Source organism: Helicoverpa zea, chromosome 7 (genome assembly GCF_022581195.2).
Source record: "Helicoverpa zea isolate HzStark_Cry1AcR chromosome 7, ilHelZeax1.1, whole genome shotgun sequence".
In the NCBI taxonomy this organism is placed as follows: Eukaryota; Metazoa; Arthropoda; class Insecta; order Lepidoptera; family Noctuidae; genus Helicoverpa; species Helicoverpa zea.
Genome location: NC_061458.1, coordinates 2,349,026 through 2,354,036, shown reverse-complemented (window position 1 = coordinate 2,354,036; position 5,011 = coordinate 2,349,026).

The window sequence follows — 5,011 nt, the reverse complement described above, 5'->3', positions numbered from 1 at the left end:
GTGGCCTACACCACAGGGCCTCCTTATAAAGTCGTGTAATAGATGCTTTAGCCCAAAAACAATAAAGAGGTCGCATTTGCATGCTAAGTTCGTTAACATTAATTACTGAGCCCCACGGACGTACTTATAATATCTTTGTAACGAGACTTGAGCTTCATTCACATCTACCAGCACTTAGTGACAAAATTCTCTCAGTGTTCTAATGGATTCCATTTATAGAAGAAGGCTATAGGCTACTTCTTATCCTGGTGCACGGAGAAGTTCGCACGGAAACTAGTATATCTGTAAACTAGTACTAATATCTACCTACTCTAATGTCTCGCACTCTCAATTTTTGTTATAGATAGCTGGCCGTTTTCTCGCGTTTTGAACCTTTTTTCCCTGGAAAAAGTATAGCCTGTGTTACTCGCAGACAGTTAACCTTTCTAACAGTGAACCAATTATTCGAATCGGTTAGTTGAAGACATACTTCCTTCTATATTAGTATAGAAAGTATAGACAACATTTTTCACTGCCCAATTCCACTAGAAAATACTCTCAGCCAAATCTATTCCACATAAATCGAAACTACATTTGCTATTAAACCAACAGCGAAATAAACACAAAATTAAGCGATTATAAGGCATACCTCCACCAATCACATATATACAATTCTCACAATGAATGGGTACATTAGACCCGGCTCATTCATCTGATATGCGTCATTAGATACCTGGCCTTATGAAGTAAGATTGAGTGTGTACCGCTAATGTTTACGTGAGCTTCCGAATATCTCGACCTTGGCCTGATAGTTGGTGGCATATTTTAATTTAGCTGAAAATACAGGTTGATTGAAAAATAATGGTTTTATTAGGTGGATTAGATAAATTGTGAAATAGCAAAGTTTATGCTTATTATGGTGATTGGTGATGAGACAAAGAGCAATTTACACTAGCCGCCAAAAACGCGAGCACTATGGTGCTTTGACCAAGAATTTCTCAACTTAATTATTACAGCGAAAACAGGACTAAAAATCTCTTTTTTAAATTCCATAGTTCACTGTAACATTTATAATCGACTCCACCATCAGGGACCGCCATACCATTATAATACACAATAAAGCTTTATAATTCCCCCGGTCTAGATCCTACAAAAAATATACCCACCCAACAAAATACACGCCCAACTTTTACAAAATACAGAACTACAAAGTTACCATGCAAAAGTATCTCCGAAAACTTTATTTCATTCGCAAAAAGCGTACGGAGCGAGATTTTATTTTTCAGTGTCTGCTAAAAGGCCGTTTTCTCGAGCGGCTCCGGGAGGCAAGACTGTTAATATTCTAGAGTTGGACTACAAGGTGGCACGTGCTTAGACTGGGGAGCAAGGCCACTTGCCAATGCAATGTCTTTAATAGTACCCATAAATTGAAAATACATTAGCATGCGAGTAGTATCTATATGAATAGGGCATTTTTTGTAGTGTTCGCTTTTTGTGTGAGTAATTGTATTTTTCTTTATTTTGTTATTTTAATTTGTTATAGTTATAAACTGTTGAATTATTTATGTATTACGAGCGGCCACCGCGCTGGCATCTTGCATCTTGAGGGAACTACTTCCCGTATCAAGCTAAAAAGTGTCATGTATTTAGCTTTTACAGTATCAATAATAATATAGTTGCAATGGTGGGAATTTACAATGTCTAAAAATCCCTTAAACCTCGTCAAAAAATCATTTTTTTTCTTTTGGAAACAAAACAAGGTACGCCTATGGATCACTCTAAATCAATAACACGCCATATTTTATATGGAAGCAAAAACAAATCCTTTATCCTTTTTAGGGTTAAAATCAGAAACCGATAACAAAATGGCTCCCACGTTAAATGTTGTGTAACACTCGTTATAAATGATAGAAGTGTAATAAAACATGATTTATCGTATAATTCAATTCTGCTTAATGATCCAATATTGATGGGAATTGTTATAAGATGGTAATGAGACTCCTCCGTGGCGACAGCTTGTAAAAACAACGGTGGGACGTACCTAATAGCGATTGGATTTAGGGAGCTGGAAGTGCGTAGGTGGAAGTCTGTAGTTAGTTATTGAAATGTAAGAGTAAACTGGACCAATATGCGTGGTTATTTACTTACATATTGTAATGTCTTCAAAAAGGAAATTCTAGGTAAATACCAAAATTATAAATGCTTATATTACTCCGTCTGAACTTCCGGCTTTCACGCCGAAACTGCTAAACCGATTAGAACTAACGTTCGTAAACAGATATTCTGGAGCCTACCGAAGGATCCTTGAAATCCTTTTTATTGCGTGGCGTAGTGCATTGTATAAGAAACAAATTCATTATTACTTTAATCATTGTTTATAATAATGTTATTCATTACATATAAGATTAGACACTCAGGGTAGGTACTGTAGTGTATTTAGTTAGAAACTTTTTGTAAGGTTTTATTTATTACTAGCTGTTGCCCGCGACTTCGTCTGCGTGGGCAATATAGAATTGTCAAAATACTTTTTATCCGGTATATGTATGTATGTGTGGCCATTTATCATCATCATCCCCCTGCCCTTATCCCAATTCTATTTGGTGTCGTTAATATGTTTTCTCCTTCCATACTCTTCTATCTGCCGTCGTCTCTCATGTGTGACCTTTATATTTAAATGAACGAAGTAAAGTTTGTGACGTTGTGGAAATCTCTGGACCTAGTCAACCGATTTGGAAAATGATTACGTAAGTATGGGGCGTAAGTAATTCTCACAGGATACAAAGGTCTGATAAAGCTGTCATTTGTGCATTTTCTGCAGCAACTGCAACTTATCAGAAGCCAGAAAGTCTGTCAAACAGTCTTACCATGGATAACGTGGTGTCCAGTTCACTGGGTTGAGGACATCATGTAGGTAGTCACATCAAGTATACTATTGGCACTCAAACAGATTCGGTTTGACTGGAAGCCAACAACCACATAATTGGGGAATAGCTGGGTAGATGATGACGTAGTCATCAGGCAGGCGCATAGTTTCACTACAGGGGGAAACACTTGAGGATTTTCTGTGTACTCACTCACTATGTTAAGTTGGGATTCCACCGAAATGTTTGAATTAGTTCACGAACAGTGAACTAATTCAAACATTTGAAGCCTGCAGTTTTTTTTGTCAAAATGTGCGCTCGCAATTTGTCACTTCTTGGTGCAGCCAGCAAACATAAGGCTGTGTACACGCTTATAATTATGTAGCTTCTCCAGAATTGATGCAAAAAGATTCTTCGACAGCGGGCTATAGTAGCGTAGTTAATATAACAAACTAAAACAATCTTGTTGATCCTGCAAATATAGTTAGAGAAGCGGGTGTGCAGGATGACCACTAAGAGTTGGTAAATACGTTCTGAAAACGTCCAAGTCCCCGCGACCAAAACTAATTCATTACTATTCTAATTTGTTCATGTACCATAAAACTCAAGTGAAAAAAACTTAAAAACGTTTATTCAAATTAGGCTGATAATTCAGCAAAAACAAAAGACAGCCCCCAAAACCCCTTCACCACTTCCTATGTGTTTTTGTGAAGGTGGAGAAAAGGATTACCAAGCTCCCAAAGGCCTGGGTAGGTATGTGCAACACGTTGCATGGCATCCTGGAAAGTTACGTTATTCTCAGCCATTAGTTTGACTTGTTCATTAGAGAATGCAGTCTTCTGTGCATTGAGCAGTGCAGCATTGGGTGCAGCGTGAGGGAGTGTTAGGCTTTGGCTCTGGTGGACCTCACTGGGGTTTGCAGAATCTCCTAAAGGGGCGCGTGAAATAACGCGCATCGCTGGCATGGGCATGTTAGACACGGGTCTCCTAGGAGCCGGATGGTCGACGACCCTCTCAAAACTCATCGCCCACGCCTATGGTGGCCGGGAATCGGCTCCCGTGGTTTCTTACCGCAGTGGGAATTTTCAATCGTTCCGCCGCCTCATTCTTTTTCATCCCATTTCTTCTCGCCCCAGACCATGGCTTAAACCTGGGCCGGGTACGATAGTTCGCACAGTCCACACAGTGGTGATAGTCGGACACCATCTCCATGAGATCAGAGTTGGGAATATATGTTTTCAAAAAAATAATAGTACATTTAACGAAAACACGTTTTATAGCAAGTCTTTGTAACTGAATGATATCAATTATGTAAACGTAGATATATAAAAGGTGCTTTTTTAGACTCAGCTCGGGTCTGATTGTGACTATTCATAATCGAGAACAGTGTATTTGTGATCAGAAGTTGAAAGTAAGTACATACATATGTCTCTGGTATGCGGCGCGTAATTTGTACGTTTTCAGGGGCGATAAAGCATTTTACGTGCGTATGGTATTCAATCGAGGAAGCTCTCATTTCTTTAATGTGCACTTTGTGTCTGGGCTTGTCTCTAAAGCTACAGAAACTTAAACTCACGCTTAGCAGTGCTTGCGAGAGACAGATCTTTCTCCTTTCTTTTAGGATCCATAAGCGTTACATGTTTTGCACCACACAAAAAAATATTTAAGGTCTACTTAATAGGTACTACTCATTTAACGTAAGTTGCTTTAAGCCTCCACATTAATGGAAGATAAGCTAATATAAAACCTCAGCTCAATTTGTTTATGAAAAAATGCACAACTCCATCTATGACTTTACATGATAATTAATTAATGGTCCGCTAATGTCTTTCCACCTGGCTGCTTTGTCTTTGTTGTATTTTATATACCACAGATGGAGTCGCTTTGACCGTGGCTGAATAATTTTACCCCTGTTGACCGGGATAAAAAGTAGCCTATATGTTAATCCTGGGTATCACCTATCTACATACCAAATTTGAATCAAATCTGTCTAGCCGTTTTTGCGTGATTGAATAACAAACATACATCCATACATTCTCACAAACTTTGACATTTATAAATAAGTAAGATTTTGTCAAGGAGTACGGTAGACTCGATCGAAACCTTATAGGTATGAATAACAAAACATAAAGAAATATTGATTTTGAATCGACAACATATATCCGCAAAAT